This window comes from Sinocyclocheilus rhinocerous, unplaced genomic scaffold, assembly GCF_001515625.1.
Source record: "Sinocyclocheilus rhinocerous isolate Xijiao unplaced genomic scaffold, SAMN03320098_v1.1 scaffold2743, whole genome shotgun sequence".
Lineage (NCBI taxonomy): Eukaryota > Metazoa > Chordata > Actinopteri > Cypriniformes > Cyprinidae > Sinocyclocheilus > Sinocyclocheilus rhinocerous.
In genome coordinates, this window is record NW_015663513.1 from 75,286 (window position 1) to 94,597 (window position 19,312).

The window sequence follows — 19,312 nt, forward strand, 5'->3', positions numbered from 1 at the left end:
ATAAATGACAAGGAATTTCCTCATAAACCACCATGTGGTGATGAACTGAAGCTGTTACCATGTGAGAGTGAATCGTCAGATATATATGGGAGCAAACATAATTTAGGTTTCATGTGCAATAACTGATGAAGGATTTTAAAACTCACCTCTGGGAAGCCTCAGAACTTTTTTTCCCTCAAAAATCTAATAAAAAATGCACAACCACAAACCTACAGGTCCAAACAAAGAGTCAGAGTAGAGTTGTCACCAAACAGAGATTTAAATAACCTTAATAATGTAACCCAGCAACCAAACACGCGTTACTCGGATAAACACTGTGAGCTCCTCTCCTCCTGAAACGGGATTGGTTCTTCTCTGCGCATAATCTAATTAGGTTTGCGACAGCTTCAATCTCATTCGTGAACTGTGGTGTCTTTTAACTTTAGGGGCGTGACAAACTGTTCACGCAGCGTAGTGAGAGTTGAGGAGTCAGAGTTTGCGTGCTCAGTCTTTGGAGAAGAGAACTGGATTAAAACTTTGTCCTTGAAAAAGCGTTGAATCAAGTGAATGTGCTCTCAAAAATAACACATAGAAGTGGCTATTTAATACCCTATCCTGTGGCTGGTTTTTAATATCTGGTAAGTAAAAGTTATCTGTGTTTTTGTTTGCTGTAGGCTATTTCATCAAATCTAAATAGGTTTTAGGTTTGTGTGCATTGTGTTTAATATGACTTTATCTGTAACGGTATTTTGGTTTAATATGGGAAACTGAAGTTTAAAACGATGAAATTGTGTTTCGTATTGTTTTGTGTTTACATGCTTAAATTTTATAATAAAGTGCCCAAGTATATTCTCTCAAATTTGCATTTTGTAACTTAAGTATAAACACTAAGCCATATTTTAATGTGTTCAACACCTCATTAATTATTTTTGTTGTCAGCTTGAAATAACGTAATAAAAAAATATACAAAATAAAATGCATGCTTTTGTACTTTTAAGAAAAATTGCTTTATTAAAAAATTAAACCGCCTGACAGTTGATGTCTGCACCTATTAAGAAAATAATAATTTGCTGAAAATTAAATTTTAGTTGTCAGAGGTGATTAAAACTCAATTTGAACTTTAAAAAAATATAAATTGAAAAAAAATCTGATTGGTTGGTAGTTGAAAAGAGTTAAAACGCATCATTTGTGTCTTCACTACTCTGTAGAAGAAAAGACTGAATTGTTCTGCTCAAGGAAATAATGATGACATGGAGAATTTTATCATATTTTGTATATTATGCCTATAGCATGTGAAAATAAAGTGATTTGATAAACTATGAAAGGAAAGCACTAAATGTGACCTACTTCTGTTCTCAAGCAAATGATATGCAAACTGTAATATACAAATTGAAATTGGTATTCAGCTTTCCAACAAAGAAAAGAACCGGATGGCAAATTGATAATGTTGTCTTTAGGTTACATATAGAAGTCATAATGTAGTACATTCCTTATGTGTTATTTTATTAACTAGTCTGCCTTGTTTTACTCATTTATGAAGCGAGAAGTATTGACTTTTTGATTGCATGAAAGGTGGACAGTTAGTCTTTCATGGTGATAGCATCATTAAAGTTAACCTTTAAATGGGAAGATGTAGTGGTAGGGTGTGGTGTTAAATTTGAGAAGAATACCATCATGACAAAAGGGCTATTGAACCCTGTGGAGTGTCAGGATTAGAACAAATACTAGCTGACCGCAGAAGGAAGGTCCAGTCATGCTATTTGGCACAGGGAGCTCTCTGTCATGATTGAAGTCTGCTTTGTAACTCCTATGGGTGGTCGAATTAACCGATTTGTTCAAATATTTTCAATTTCCAAGAGCTAAAGAGGTTTTACTCTTTATTACAGAGGCTGTTCCTAATTGCAGTCTTCACTGTTTCATCTTAATAGAGTGTGAGTGGTTACTGTGGTCTAATTTATGATTTGGGGGAAAGATGGAAGAAGGAAGGTATAGTTTTCATGTGATATCTGGATCATGCTATACCTATTTAATAGTGCTGGGCGGTATGACCAAAAATTTATATCACGGTATTTTTCAAAATTATACCGGTTTCACGGTACATGACGTTATCTTAACAAAAATAAACACCGGTGTAATAAAGTTCGTAGTCACGGGAAGAAGGAGGCGGGAACCGGCGAACATTCAAAGAAACTTTAACCGGTATTCGGTATGAACCGGTATACTGCCCAGCACTACTATTTAAGTTGTGGAGTTGATGGACTTAGTCTTCAGTGCTACATGTCTTGAGCATCTGTTTTAAAACACTACATCAATTCATTGCCACAAGGAACATTACAAACTTATTTTTACAACTTGCCCTCAGAGTTCCTGGCCCTAATTCTGTGAAGCAAACCACTCTTTGGAAAACCGTGTATCATGTCCACCCTTTACACATTTTCCCCATATAAGGTGGTGTGTGCTGTAAATTGTCTATTGTAAAGTGAGTATGTGTGTCTCTTACTGTTTAGGTAGATTCTGTGGGACAGTCATTGTGAATTCCTTTTCAAATTCCTTTAATGTTCACATTCTTCTTGTAGAATGTTGTTTTTCAAGCCTGTTTAAATGAGAAGGCTTTTGTAATTCTGTTAAACTTAAGTCTTTTATGTTCTGGCCATTAACGGGTAATCTTGGTCAATTTGATGATGTGTTTCTGTCTTCTGGAGATTATATTTGGTTCAAAAGTAATTGCACAAGCCAAGGGCAGCCTCTGTGCACGTGGCTGGCTGTGTTTAGAACTGGCTATAAAAAGCAGGTGAGGTAAGACGGGTGTTGAATGCGTCCTGGAGGCAGTGAGCCACTGTCTAGCGGCCAGTCAACGATTTTTTTCCTAACCATCTTTCCAGGCTGTCCAAGGACAGACTGCCGAATCACAGACATGTTTGTCTAACAATAAACATAATTTTTTCCCCCTGTGCCTTGTCTTCTGACTAGGGATATGCCGGTATCAAATTTTCATGTTGCGATTCATTGCTAATGCTTTTATTACGGTATACGGTATTATCACGATATTGAAATTAACTTTAAAAAAAGTGCTGTCATAATACAGTATAACAGGTTTAATAACATTTTTCTTATAACAAAAATAACTGAACATTTAAATGCAATAAAGCAATACAGAAAAATGTATAAAGTTAAAAGTTTTACACAGATTAAAGTGCAAAAGAACTATAAAGACCAATAGGTATCACTTTACAATAAGACCTCATTAGTTAACCTTAGATAATGCATTAACATTCACAATGAGCAAAAGCTAATGTTAACTAATGAAGCCCTAATGTAAAGTGTGACCGAACAATAAAGAATCAAAACACTTTCAAACAATATCTAGGGCATGTTGTAGTCTTCAAAATTTGGAATAATTTGTAATGTATAATTATTCACGGTATTTAGAAGTGCCCACGATAACAATATCGTGCATATTTATTACCGTGATATATCGCATTACCGAATACCGGCACAAGTCTACTTCTGACATCATCTTGAACAAAATTATGGCTTGTTGAGTCACAAATCCCGATATAAATTCCAACTGTTCATGATTCACCAGAGAGAGACTAACCTAGCTAAACATATGGTTGGTTCGTGTCCAGGTCGATGACATAAATGGTGACAAATTGAAAGCTTTAGGATTGCTAATACCTCTGTCAAACCGAATTACTTTCTTTCATGTCAAATCTTAGGAGTTGCCAGCATGATTTATAAAAAATAATGAAGATCAACAGGTCAGGGAGAGCTGAATTGATGTGTACAATTAGTTGTTAGAGTTATTGTGAGTACTAATGACATGTGAAAAAGTAGCTTTTTAAAAAAATGGATAGTTCACCCAAAAATGAAATTCTGTTATTTACTTGCCATCATGTCATTCAAAACCCACACACAGAAATATTTCTTACTGATTTTGAGCATCTGGCTTTTTTATTATAACACAATGCAGATCAGGTGTGTGTGTGAGGAAAGGAGGGTGCATCCAGCTGACATTGGGTCCGACAGCCATTCTTTTAACACTGATCATAAGAGTAAACACAGCTGGGTCAGGAAGCTCTGAAATAAAGTGCTGCATTTCTAAGACAGCCTCTATTGTTCTCTTTGATGGATGTGTGGAGTAAAGCCACACAAGCTAGAGATTCATCCCTTTCAATCCCTTTCCCTTCTCTAAATCAAACCATATTGACAGCTTTTATGTATCGCAGTAACTTAATCGATAATGCTCCTCAACATATGTTTCCAGAACTCCAAGTGTTTCAAAATCTTTGTGGAACTGCAAACATGTCTAGGGGAGCACCCTTTTTTCATCTCAATTTTTGCTCTCTCTAGTGATCATTCATCCACCCTTCAACCAGCATTTGTAGCCTTGACTGACTGTGCGGGCTTCAGAAACACTTAGGAACAGCTCAACTGATAGTGAGCTGTAATCGACTGGAGGAAAATGTCTGATAGTTATGTCAGGACTCATTTGACATGAATGTCTTGGTGGGCTGGGTTCTAGGTTAGACTTAAATACAGCTTTCATGAGAAAATAATAATTTTCTTCAAAGCACATGTAGGCTATGTTAGGCATGTTTCCTCCTGGTATTTTCAGCGATCTGATCATCAGTGGTCAGTTGAGACTCATTACCTTTTCCACCTGGTATTATCACGTGTTTCAAATGCATCTTCTGTGACCACTTGTTTTTGGATTTCGCTGCAACACTCTCATATTTCTTTACATTTTACATAACGTTCTTGGGAGCATTGCGTGCGGTGGATGAATGCTGTTGCATGAATGAACCCTTTTATGCAGCTTACAAGCGGGAGGGAAAGGTAGCATGAAAAGGTTAAGGATTCCCAGATCAGTGGACATGCATCTTAATACAAGGTGGAAACAGGACCACAGTCTCACAGAACTAAACAATCTTATCATGTCTTTCTATCTACTGGCTCAAGGACAACATGAAGGTACCGAAAACTAGGTTTGTGTGATTACATAAATACAATTTTTCCTTTGATTGCCTCTGTGCTTTGTCAAGAGACTCTCAGCGGGCATCCTTAATAGTCACAGCAGCTCAACTTCTGTTGTTTGAAAATAAAGGAGGCAGTCAGTGGACCAAGCTCTCGTGCACTCGGACAGTGACCAAAGAGCTTCAAAAACGCTGACAAGCTGTTGTCCTGCTTGCATCTCATTCAACTTTGCCATCAAACGTGAAACCATGTATCCTTAATGCCGATTGTTACTCATGATAATTATGTAACCAAGCATTTTTCTGGGGCTTCACTTATTAAATAGATAAGGGAGGCAGAACTTACTGAAGCTGTGAAGGAACATATGCTTTCTACTGCAAATGTATTCACACGTTATCCCAGTTCATTTCATTACAGTAGTTCATGTTTGTTGAGTGCTTATGTTATAATTTCAGTCAGCTTCATGATAAATCAGAAGCAGTCAATTATTCAGTCACCCCTCTGGCATTTTTAATTGGTAAATGTGTGACAAAGCTCCTGCAGAACTGACTTGAATGTCTGGAAATTGCTGTCTGAATAATTTTGAGTCGCCTAGCTATTAGGTTTAGCTATTGTGAAATTAGAAGTAAACACACTCCTTCATTTATTCAGGTATTGCTTTAATGTTGCTCTGTTAGAGGACTAGTGTTATCAAAAGTACCAGTACCTCAGTACCAAGTTGATATTGAAATTTTGAAAATGTGATGATACCAGCTTTTCTGCCGCACTGTTAGTACAGAGTCAGTCTGGTACCTGCTGATAGGCGCTGCTTTCAAACACTCTTGATAACCGATAACTATAGCAATGGAAAAATTGAAAGTCTAAAAAAAAAATTCTGATGTCAAAATAAATATGTGGGATTTACATGCTAGTGTTTTCTTAATTTGTGTTCTTTAATTAATAATGCTAATAATAATTACTTTATTTAATATATATTTTTTGTAAAATAGCTTTTGCTATGGCAACAAATTTGGTACAGATACCAAGAAATTTGACTGATATTGCTACTGATGACTGCAATTTTGGTGAGGGCCTAATTGTGATCGTGGAAATGCATAGTGTATGTTTGTGGCTATTCCTGGCCGACATTCACTTGTCATTTGAAAAGCTTTCTTCTAATCCGTGTCAGCTCAGCCTCAATGGCCTTAAGACATGCCAGGAGAATAGTCTTAGATGCACAGGTTATAGAGAGAGATGCAAACCTTGGAGTGTTCAGTAGAATTCTCCCCTCCTCCAGCTTTCTAAGTAGTACTGATTGTAATTCCTTTTGTTCAGGACTGGGTTTGAGAGTGTGTGATTTGCCCTAAGGGATTAGATTCTGTGGGTCATCGTTGTCCCACCATGCCGCAGACTCAACAAGCCTTTTGTTGCACTCTCCAGATGGGACATTTTGGACAAAAATGCGAGGGGGTTGGGTATCACTGCATATACTGCCACCATTTGTTGCTGCCCTATATCTGTGCACGTTTCACCCCTTATAAATATGACTTAGTGGTTTTATTAGAGCTTGTTTGCAAAGGATTGGAACTAATAAATCTGTTCCCAAAAGACTTGAGTATTGTTGCTCATTTCATTCCCCAGTCCACCTCCATGTCCTTTAATTAGAACAGCGTTGTGCCAAACACACCCTGTATAGTAACAAATAATCCGCCTGTCATCTGGCTGGATGCAGGTTAAGAAGGCATCCATTTAACCGTCATCTTCACATACTCTTTTTCTTTCAAGCAAGTTTTATTTTTGTCCTTGGTAATGGTTTGTAACTTTTTTTCTGGGGTCACCTCCATATGACAGGAAACTTTCAGTAATTTTCAGAATGAAAGATTTATTTGTCCTGTAAAAAGTGCTGTTAAACCCTGTGGTCTAATGGCACGTGCAGACTTGTGCCTCTCTGGAAACATTGGCTCCTAATGATGTTGTTCATTATAGCCATGAACTGGTTTGTCCCATTCGATCTTGTTTTCTAGTCTGCACTGTTTATTCTTGCCTAACAACAAGCTGTTTAATCATCTAATTTTTTCCATGTTTCTGTTAAAAATCTGCTGGACGATTGCATGTTTTTTTCCATTTCCATGGCTGTGAGCCAGGTGACGATGCAGCATTTATAAACGTATCTGCCATTTGTGTTTCAGAGGCGTTTTTATGATTATTACCATGGGTCACCTCCATATGACAGGAAACTTTCAGTAATTTTCAGAATGAAAGATTTATTTGTCCTGTAAAAAGTGCTGTTAAACCCTGTGGTCTAATGGCACGTACAGACTTGTGCCTCTCTGGAAACATTGGCTCCTAATGATATTGTTCATTATAGCCATGAACTGGTTTGTCCCATTCAATCTTGTTTTCTAGTCTGCACTGTTTATTCTTGCCTAACAACAATCTAATTTTTTCCATGTTTCTGTTAAAAATCTGCTGGACGATTGCATGTTTTTTTCCATTTCCATGGCTGTGAGCCAGGTGACGATGCAGCATTTATAAACGTATCTGCCATTTGTGTTTCAGAGGCGTTTTTATGATTATTACCAACTGTGAGTGTCATTAACATGCTGTTTCTAATCCCCATAGTCTTTTTTGACGTTTCACCACAGGACCCCTACTTCAATTATGCTTAAATTACATTTAGCAAAAAAATCACTCACATTAAGATGCATAAATTAGTCATTAGGAATTTGTTCCGCACTCAAATATCAGGTTGCCACATATCTGCAGTCATATACAGCAGAATACCTTTCAAAAGCAAAGCCTAGCGTGTCCCCTTCACCTTGAGGAACGCTCTCTTTCTCATGAGTGCGGATAAGCGGTAGAAAGCAGAGGAGGGTCACCTTTTCTAGTCAAAGCAGGTCATTCTGCTCCTTCGGGTGAAGCTCGTCTCTGCCTCCTGTCCAAGTGTGAACAAACGGTACATGGAGCAAATTCTTTCTCATCTTCTCTGTGAATGAACAGCTTGACCTGCCCTAACCTCTCAGCGCTCAGGCATCTGTTTGTCTGCTCAGTTCCTGTGCAGAACAGCATCACTGCTGCTTCATCTCAAATGTCCTGGAAGATAAATGACCATGAGAAATTATGGCACTCCCATAGCACTTCTCCAGAACTCAGTAAGTGGCTCATCTACAGTAGAGAGCCTTTTTAAGGCATTATAGGCTTATCTATACCATTTTTGTTCACCTAGTATTTTTATGTTATTAATCTTGTATGCTTGTGTGTAATATTGTGCCATAAGCATAGCAACGTGCTAGCGGTGCACCATGTGATTTTTGTGGCACCCTGTCTGCATATGTTACTTTTGATGTTCCTTAGATGTAGGGCTTATCGACAACGTGGACAATAAAAAAAATTGTTGACAATTTTTTGTTGTCGAGTAGTCGTTTGATCTCATATGACGTTATGCGGTTTGACCAGTTTGGTGCTGTAGCACAAGACTGTAATTCAGCCCACCTGGATTCAATTCAAGAGAAGAAGACACAGTGCTTCAGAGCAAACGCAGCCGAATCGGAAGCTGCTGAGCTGCGTTTCGATGAATATATAAATACTGTGCACTTTCCTCTCAATAACGAAATAAACACAACAAAAAACGACACCGGTGGGAAAGCAGCAGTTAAGTAAGCATCTGATTACAGCAGTGTGGATGTTTGCACGAGCTCTGCAGGATGGTACTCTAGTAAAGACCAGTCACGTGACGTTTATTTAGGCCTATATAGTTCTTTATGCAATAGATAGCCTTAAATCAAGCAGCTTTACAATATTAAACATGAAAAACCAAAAGTCGGTGTCGCTTTTAGTTAGAATTACAACTTGATTTTCTGTTATAAAGCAGCTCTCCAGTGTGGAGCTAGCTAATGATAAAATCTTTTTATTACATAATACATTATATGATTTTCAAAATCTGAAGTGAGTACCTTTTATTTATTTGTTAGAATATGTATAACTCAATATTTTAACTTAATTGCAAAAGCTGAATATTCAATCAAAGTCTACTGATTAATCAGTGAAATAAACGATGATTAGTCGATTAATCATTCTAATAATCATTAGATTAATCGATTATCAAAATAATAATTTCCTGCAGCCCTACTTATATGGCAGCAAGGTTTTGGAACCGGGCGTATGGGTTTATATAGCTAAAATTAGTTTTTCTGTGGTGAATGTCTAATATGTAGCGCATCAATGTATTCTTTACAAATATCTGTTTTATTGTAGTGCGTTTATTCACAATTTGTCATATTCACAAGTACGTCTCTCTGTTAATTCCATGGCCCCAAGTCTCTCTGGTGTGAAACCATGCATTACAGTTGAACAGTTATCTAGGCTATATTATAGTTGAACATCACGTATGAAACATTCTATAAAAATCACCAAACCTGGCAACAGTTAACTCTATATCAGGTGTATTCAATTACTGTTCCAAGAGGTCTAGTCTCTATATTTTCTTCCCAGCAGAGCTCCGGACAATACTTTTTTGGAATAGTTATAAATTTCCATCTGAGCAGCAGTAGTACTTTGTTAAAGAAAAAATTCTAAACCGTTAAAATAGTCATCAAAGATGAGGATATTGGGCCCCGAGAGCCGAAGCAGTGGTGTCTATGAATTTTTCAAAATGTTTCAAGTATTTCTTCAATTGAGCCCAATTGTAAATTAATATTAAAAAGGCATGGTATGTCAGAAAGCCATTTGATTGAGAAAAGATATTGTATTGGGAGTTCAGTCTGCTATTTGACGACGACTCTACTATATTGTGTCTCTAAGACTTTTCCAAGTAGTATCTTGCTTAGAATTATTCAACATTTGCTGGAGTTTTGTTCTGTTATTCAAGTCCAACACTAGCTTTGTGTAAATTAAATGTAATCTCAACTGAAGGGAAAAACTATCATGTTTTTCTCTCAGTCCTTGTTGTGCTTGTCAGCATAATTGGATGTAAAAAAAAAAAAACAAAACAGAAGAAAAAAAAAACTTTTTTGAATTTGATGTACTATAAAAAGCATATCAGACAGATAAATAATTTTAGTAATTAGTATAGTAATTAGTTCTGGAGTCTTGAATGTTCTCTAATGGGTAACTCGTATTAATCCCAATCCCATTCAGTCAAAACAAGGTACTAAATCTACAGTATTGCTGTAGATTGCTGTTTCCATTACTCACATAGTCAAACCTGCCGCATTAGATTCTGAATTAATGCATGAACCTGTCAAACAAGCTTACAGACCTAACTGCTGTATATTAAGCTTTAAATGATCACCACTTGAATCTGGACCACACGCATACACTTATTAAAGAAAGTTATTTATTCTAAAATCTTTTCAAACCATGTTTATTTCAGGGAAAACACAATGTCTCATAACCTCAGCGCTCTCATTTGAGGATTCCTTATGCACATTGAGGCGTGCGTTGTGTGTTTTGTATTGTGTCTGTTTGGTTAAGGGAAACCTTGCACCTCTGAAAAGGAGAGGTGTTGGCAGTCTTCTGCCTTCTGCTATCACACACTGATACCCGTAAAATGATCAAGCTAAATGAAGAAAAAATAAATAAACGCTGCTCCACTCTCCGGACTGTATCTCCATTAACAAGATCTTCAACATAAACAAAGATAAGACACTATAAACATCAGAAGGCATTTGTTAATGGAATTGTTTTATCCTTTGAAGAATATCCTTTGCAGTCCAAGATTCATATCTGATCTGGCTCTGAGATTCTTATTTTTATTAGCCTCGCTTCTAGTGAAATGTTATGGCTGTTGTACTGAACTGAATTACAAATTCAGCCTTTGATATGTTTCAAAGATGCATGAAAGACTGAGCTGAAAGAAGAAAGCCCTAAAGAATATTTACAAACACATCAAGCAGTCTTTAGTGATGAGGCCATGGCATGCTGTTATCTTGCAGTGTTAGTATAACACCAAACCTTTTGGGCTCTGGGTTAGAAGGTCGCGTTGCTGGCAGTCTTCATCGCTGCTCTTGGTGTGTGTGTTTGTTTTTGTAAATGTGGACCCAGTAATTTAAAACATGTCTAACTTGTTGTTTCAAACCAAATTCAAAAACACGTTTTTGTTGCTAAGTTGTTTTCAAACACAACTGCAACTGCAAGCAACACTCCTTTTCTCCATTGTTTGGAAAAACAAGTAGTTTCACTTCAAAGCATTGGTTGAGCTACAAGGTGACACTCAAACAAATATTTTTGAATGTTTAACAAAAAGGTTTTAAAAATCCCTCAGAGCCACTCTTGTTACAATTGTTTTGGCCAACAAAAATAGCTTTTATTTTTGGCACATCAAGCTGAGATAGGATAAAGTATTGTAACATCCAAAAAAATATTTTATATTAAATAATAAACTTTAATTAGTCTTTAATGTTTCTTGTGTGTAAATGGACAAATTGACAGTGCAAAATATTTTGAACTTGGTACAAAGCCTGATCTTTCAGACACATGGGTGCCTGTGCTCTCAAAGAAAGACAATGAATCACTCAGTTGGAATGCTGGAAAATTCGATCCCGGTATCAGACCCTACTTTTGTTCATTGAGAATGAACAAAATCACGCAATTCCAGAACAGTTGCTGGAAGTTCTCTGAAACTTTACCAGAATTTCTGATACATATTCAAACAAGAAATAACAGCTGGTTTCTAAGTGCTATAAACTAAACCTTTAGACAAAATCAACTATGAATGAAAAGTATTCTGTGATGATTTCAAGGAGAATTCTGCTTTGTGTCTGACGTCAGTCAAGAACTTTATACATTTTGTGTGTTGATTTATTTAAATGTTCAAAGTAAACAAATATTTCAAACAGATAAATGTGCAAAAGAACACAACTGTAAAGAACATTCAGAACTATAAAATATAAAGAAAGAAGAACTATAAAGAATCAATTTTTAGATAAAAAAAAGTTTGTGTAAACAAAGTATTGAAGTATTTGGTGTTTATTGATAAACACCATAGAGAGTTCAAAAATCTAAATGGCTGTTTAAGAACATGTAAATGTTTGTTTGACTTCCTGTCTTCTCCATGACAAGTGGTGTCACAAACAAAAGGCAGTGCCTGTTTTGTTTACGGGTAACCGCATTATTTCTGCCTTTCTCTAAACTGTGCTTCTCTGCTTCTTGTTCATGTCTACTTCCAACTGGTTTTATCGTTCTCAGTCTCCTCACTCAGAGGCCTTGTCACACATTAAGAATAGAGGGATGACAGAATACATGGCAAATTAAGTCATTTCTAAAAGTAAGGAGGACATGGTTGCTACACTTCATAAGATTTGGTTAACCTTCGGGGCACAAAAAAATTCAATTTCTTTAATTAAGATTATGATTTCTGTCCTGCCATTGAAGGTACAGATAAACAAAACTTAGAAGATGCAAAAAGGCCTTAAATGCGTCTTAATCGTTTTAATCCACATCTTATAAATATATATACGACTGCTTAATATAAAGCACATATTTCATTTAGGCTTTTATTTACATCTAAGCAATTGTTGACATGCATACAATAGAGTACATTACATATGGTAAACACAGAGGCTCAAATGTGCAGTGAGGTTTGTTTTATCATATAACGTACACACGTAACACACACAGGAGCTTCCATGTTTACCATATGTGATGCGCTGTATGTATGTCTGTTAATGTGAATAAAAGACTAAATTAAATCTGTTCACCATATAGACCAATTACTGGTTTGTAAACATTCAGGATGCGCGCGCATCATGGTTGCAGAAAACCCGGGAGAGATAGCCTTTACAGCTAGAGAATTTCACGGATACGGTACAAAGTAGTTAGGTTTAAAAAGATTATAAATTATATTGATTAGATGTCATTTTCAAAATGTTCTACGCATATTACAAGAGCTTGTCACCCAGCGATAAGCACTGTTATTCAACGAAATTGACGTTAGAGAGTGGGATAGTCTTACAGATCCGAAACAGGGATGACGTTTTTTTGTGGGCGGAGCCTATCTGGAGGCAGAAAATGACGGTTTTCAAGTGGCAGTTTATGAAGCCATGGAATAAAAGAATAAAAAAAGGTCAATTAGATAAAGTAATGGTCTATAAAGCAATTGTATCTTTTCACAAGACTTGGTTTAAACTGCTCAATTTATATTGATCAATTTTACATTGCTTTTATGTCCTTTTTGGATATTCTAAATGTCGGTTACCTGGACAGAACCTTGGGTATTTATTAAAACATGTTAACAAAAAGTCTTATGGGTTTGGAAGAACTTGAGGGTTTTTAACTTTTGGGTAAAGTATCCATTTAATGCTCCTGTATCCATGCTCAGTGACTCCATCTGGTTCCCCGCTGACTATGTAAAGCTGAGAATTGACAGAAAAATCATCCAAGACACTGGCAAAATCTGTCTCCCAGCACCAGAGGCGGACAGTAGTGAAGTATTTTTACTTTACTCAAGTAAATTAAAAAACAGCACCCAGACCACATCAGACTCAACCTTGATTTCATTGGACTCTAGCACCTTGACGTGACAGATTGCTCGGCAAAGGACACAGAGCAAGTCAGGTCAACCTTATTCAATTTAGTGGTTTAGATAATACGATTTAGGTTCCTCCATGTGTAGCGTGCGTGTCAGTGGAGATAGATTGCAGTGGGTGAGGGCACAATTTTTTACACCCATTTAATTTCAAAAGATGGTTCACTTCATAAGAAGTATATTCATGCGTGTTCTTGTCTCTTCCTCTTCATTTGTCAGTATTTGGTCTTCTGAGCTATCACTGAACCATCACAGATTTGGCTTTTGGTTCAAGTGATATGTGCACACATCTGTAACAGATTTGCCTTTGTGGCACTCGTTGTTTCTCATACTCTGTTTGTCTCTGGAGGCCAGAATGTCTGGCAGTGTGATTAATTAGCAAGCTTTTCATATTCTTTGTTCCTGTTTACTCATAGTTCATCCTCTCTCTATTACAAACAGTCCCAAACAATCAAAAGAGATACTCCAGAGGTTTAATGATGCGGTCTGACGCACCGATGTTTACAACCATTGTCTTTTTGCTTTTTGTGTGTGTGTGTGTGTCTGTGACTTACTGGAACTACATGATAGCTCTTGGGGTCACTGCTGACATTTAGGTCTTTAAAGAGCAAATTCCAGCTAGAGAGTTGAGTGAAGAGTGTGATTTGTCTCTGCTGATCTCCAGTGTCTGTCTGATGGCTATCATGAACTACACAGACTGACAAGAATACAAGTTGATTGAAGCAAAAAACCTGGGGAAGGAAACCTAGTGCCAGTACTGAATACACTAGAATGGACTGAAATGTCAAACAGATGTAATACTGGTTTAGGGAGCCAAGCGTTCAGTCATTCTGAAAATGATACTGGCTTCTAAGTGTGGCTAGACTGATACTCCTTTGGTGTTTGGTTCACTGTAGTAATATTTTACACACTCATCATGACCCACTGTATTTTGTGCTGACCTACACAGTTGTTCTTGTCAATTGTCAATGTAATTCTGCGATGCTGCATGTGTCAGCAAAGTACATCTGAATTTCAATGCGTTTATTTAGATTAATTTATCATGGGTCGCAAATTCTTCATTGGAACTGTTCAAAAACTGTTGTTTTTACTTAAGATTCATAATGTCCCTTGTAATGACTGTATACTGTGGCAAGCCTTTTATGCAACGCACATAATTAAGTCTCAACATTTAATGAAATTCCGCTTGGTCTTAAAGTCCATTTTGATTGAATGTATAAAACGAGTCCATTAGATATTTTGTTATGTTTTAAAGGAAAGTGTTAGGTTTAATATAGGGCTGTATATACTGTATAATTGTAGATTTATTAAAATATTGTGGTCACTATGGGTGAGATACTGTACATAATTAACTAATATGAGCAGCTGACTACACTATACACCATCCAAAAATGGTACCTTGAAGGGTACAACAGCTTATAACTGGGGCAGTACCTAAACAACCTTAAAGGTACATCTTTTGCACTATTTTGACAGTGAGCATAAAACAGTAAAGTTATCGTTTGTTGTGTAAAAGCATTAAGTATGACCCCATCTCAAATGTTACCCTAAAAGCCCTCGTGATTGTCATCCAAGCCCACATTTTATTGAACTAAAAAAGAAAATGTATAAGACTTTATAGGCCTTTAAAGTAATAGGCCTTAACACATTGAAAACTTGTATTAAAGGGATAGTTCACCCAAAAATGAAAATTTGATGTTTATCTGCTTACCCCCAGATAGTAGGGGAATTTACCGTTAACCATTTAACAGGTTTTTACTGTAGCATTTTTACAGTCTTTTACCGTTAAATTCACGGTCATTTTTTACAGTGTACATCTTTTGCACTATTTTGACAGTGAGCATAAAACAGTAAAGTTATCGTTTGTTGTGTAAAAGCATTAAGTATGACCCCATCTCAAATGTTACCCTAAAAGCCCTCGTGATTGTCATCCAAGCCCACATTTTATTGAACTAAAAAAGAAAATGTATAAGACTTTATAGGCCTTTAAAGTAATAGGCCTTAACACATTGAAAACTTGTATTAAAGGGATAGTTCACCCAAAAATGAAAATTTGATGTTTATCTGCTTACCCCCAGGGCATCCAAGATGTAGGTGACTTTGTTTCTTCAGTAGAACACATTTGATGATTTTTAACTCCAGCCGTTGCAGTCTATCAGTCGTATAATGCATGGCAATGGTAACAAAATCTATGAGAGTAAAAAAAACATGCACAGACAAATCCAAATTAAACACTGCGGCTCGTGACGATACATTGATGTCCTAAGACACGAAACAATCGGTTTGTGCCAGAAACCGAACAGTATTTATATAATTTTTTACCTCTAGTACACCACTATGTCCAACTGTCTTTGGGCGCGTACGGCATCCGATGCTTGAGGTGTGTAAGCGCTCTGGCATTAGTTTTTTTTTACTCTCATAGATTTTGTTACCATTGCCATGCATTATACGACTGATAGACTGCAACGGTTTGAGTTAAAACACATCAATGTATCGTCACGAGCCGCAGGGTTTAATTTTGATTTGTCTGTGCATGTTTTTTTTTACTCTCATAGATTTTGTTACCATTGCCATGCATTATACGACTGATAGACTGCAACGGTTGGAGTTAAAAAATCATCATATGTGTTCTACTGACGAAACAAAGTCACCTACATCTTGGATGCCCTGGGGGTAAGCAGATAAACATCAAATTTTCATTTTTGGGTGAACTATCCCTTTAAACTCATCTTTGTTATAGTTTTAGTATATTAAAATGTATTAAAATTTTACACAGCTGATGTTTTTATCCTCTGTTGTGTTGACAGGCCAGACTTAATGCTTATGTTTCCTCTGTTACGATTAATGGCAGTCAGGATGGCCGTCCAGACCTTTCAATCTCTATTTGTTCAATTAAGGTTCCATATGCTGAAGCTAATAAAATCAATTGATCTATGAAGCTTGTGTTTGCCAAACTAAAGCTAAATAAAACCCATGGAAGTGAAACTCGTCTCATACAGTGCTACAGAAGAGTTCTTGTGAGTTCTTGCTCTCTTTAATGTTAGCTATTGTACCGACAGATGCTGTTAATTAGCTTTGTGCACAGCCCAGTAAGGGCCAAAGTGTATTGTTCTGAGTGTAATTAGCAGGATCATGCCTTTAGAATATGTATGACCTTGTGTCCCTAATCCCCACAAAGACATTCTCATTTCAAAGGCACCAGCTTCTTTAAACATTCACAATAGCAACTCTTATTGTCACCCTGATCCTCATTACTCTTTGTGCTTTTTCCGTGTTGAACTAATCACCAGTCACTGCATGAAGACATTTAAAACATGATCTACTAATTCGGATCATCCATTCGATGCGTATCTTTATGAAAATAGTAAATTGTGGAGGCTGTACAGAAATGTTGTATCTTATCTGCAATAAACATGAGCAAAGTCATTTCTGTCATTACTAACATCACACTGCAGTGTCCACAAAGATTTTTTGCATTTCAATTTTAATCAAAATAAAACTCTAAAGAGGATTAAACTGCTGTTTTTGTTGGTTTGCACACTGAACTTGGTGCTGAACTGCTCATAAAACATAAAGCATTCCTTACATTTTTATATACAGTACTTGCTTGGGATACATTTTGGCTTTTATTTATTTATTTATTAATTTAGTCATTCATTAAGTTATATCACCAATAAGTGGTATTTTACAACAAACTTGTCTTGTTGGTGATCCTATTTTTGACTGCATGACATTGTGGTTTTCTGATTAAGACGGTTTGAATTAATGTTTTGTTTGACCTCAGATGAGAAAGAATGAAGAGTGTTTTGAGGGAGCAGGTTAGAATTGAGATTATATAAACTGACATCCAACCTCACTGTAATCAGATTTTGGGATTTGGTTCCCCATGGAGTTGAAAACGAATCCCGCTTTAACCCCTCCTCCTTTACCCGTCCTTCCCCCCTTTTTTCCGTCTGCCCTTCCTCCTGTCCTCGTCTTTCAGGCGGGCTGGAGACTGCCCCTCAGTGTGGGGGTGATGGTGCTATGCAGGGTCAGATAGCACTGTGGACATGGTAATATTCGGTTAGCGCTAAACCCCCAATGAAAACTGCAGGAGGTTCAGCTTCTCTCCTCAGCTTTGCCTATAGAATATGTGCGAGATGTGACTTCTTAAAGAGTTTATGCTACCTAAAAACAAGAAAAACTGACATGATTGCAGACATCAGATTTTCCCCTCATGCCGGAGCAGTGCTGTCCAGAGCGGGAGTCACTCACTCACAGCCTGGGAGGGAGTTTCCACGTGTGCGCGTGTGGTTTTGTGTGAGTCATTTTATCTTGTTTAAGTATGTGTCTTTCTATGGGAGCTGAGGTTGAGATCAGACAGACTGGATTCGTCTTGCATTTCAAAGCATTATAGATTAAAGCTTTTCCACAAAAGGAAGGGAAAGGTGTTTTTGTCTGTCTTTTTCATTCTTGCCTTTGTTGCCTCGAACTGGATTAAAGAAAAAAACAAAAAACGGCTGCAGGTGTAGGCTTAGTGCCTTACTGCTGTTGCTGGGTAACTTTATTTTATTGCTGTCTGAATTAGAGGTCGACCGATAGTGGATTTTACCGATACCGATAGCTAGGTTGGACCACACTGGCCGATCCCGATTAATCAACCGATAGTTTTTAATCACTCACTCACAGCCTGGGAGGGAGTTTCCACGTGTGCGCGTGTGGTTTTGTGTGAGTCATTTTATCTTGTTTAAGTATGTGTCTTTCTATGGGAGCTGAGGTTGAGATCAGACAGACTGGAGTCGTCTTGCATTTCAAAGCATTATAGATTAAAGCTTTTCCATTCCACAAAAGGGAAAGGTGTTTTTGTCTGTCTTTTTCATTCTTGCCTTTGTTGCCTCGAACTGGATTAAAGAAAAAAACAAAAAACGGCTGCAGGTGTAGGCTTAGTGCCTTACTGCTGTTGCTGGGTAACTTTATCTTATTGCTGTCTGAAGTAGAGGTTGAGCCTTCGCATTACGAGGTGATATTTGACTCCTTCAAGTGATTTACAGTCGAATTTTGTTTTTACTTTTGTAATGGCATTTTTCTATCTTTATTAAAAGTATTTAATCTTTTGTCAAATTTAAAATAATTTATATTTTATAAGCTTTTTAAAAATTCTAGATAAAACCATATAATAAGAACAAGTAGAATAAGAAGAATAAGTTACTAATCAAATGAAATCAGTATTAAAATTAATTTGTACAGAGGTAAATAAGTTACTAATCAAATGAAATCAGTATTAAAATTAATTTGTACAGAGGTAGCACAGAAGAACACAAAAGTGGCTTGTAGGTGTATTTTCAAACATTTAATGAGGATCAGAGGTGGCATGAGTGCAATTAAATCCATAAATTCATGTTTATTAATGAATTTAATGATTAATGATTAAAAGATTAATGTTTTAAAAAATGTTGAATATAGAAATATTAAATTATTTAAAGAACTGAAAAGATACTTTAAAAATTAAACTAAATCTGCCAGCAGGTGGCGACAAGTCACTGATTTCATCACTGAATCATTCATTCAATTGATTCATTCGAACGGCTGAATCATTCAGGAATGAATCAAGTGACTGTCTTTATGAATGGGTAATCATGAATCATTGACTCACTAGATTCGTTTAAATGATCAGTTCATTCATAAACGAAACACCACTGTGTTTGAATGGAGATGCGCAGCAGCTGAGCTGCAACTTTGTTTGAAATTATTTTCGACGACGAAATAGAGCAAAATCAGACAATAGTGTTATAGTCAGACAATGTAAGTCACTTAATATTAACTTCTTGTCTATTTAACTGTTGTACTAAATCAGTATCACATTTACAAACTCCC

At 36.6% G+C, this 19,312-nt stretch overlaps 1 protein-coding gene across 3 annotated transcripts in view; it reads left to right on the plus strand.

Annotated features, from left to right (window-relative positions):
• The first annotated feature begins 456 nt into the window (after positions 1-456).
• tiam2a (TIAM Rac1 associated GEF 2a) overlaps positions 457-19,312 on the plus strand; it is a 78,057-nt gene continuing 59,201 nt past the window's right edge. For 2 of the 3 annotated variants that reach the window (XM_016539300.1, XM_016539301.1), the window contains exon 1: positions 457-617. The gene's annotated coding sequence lies outside the window, so the exon portion shown is untranslated. Of the gene's footprint in view, positions 618-11,597; positions 11,610-11,891; positions 11,898-19,312 lie in introns of those variants that run through there. The other variant, XM_016539299.1, reaches the window with a different exon arrangement.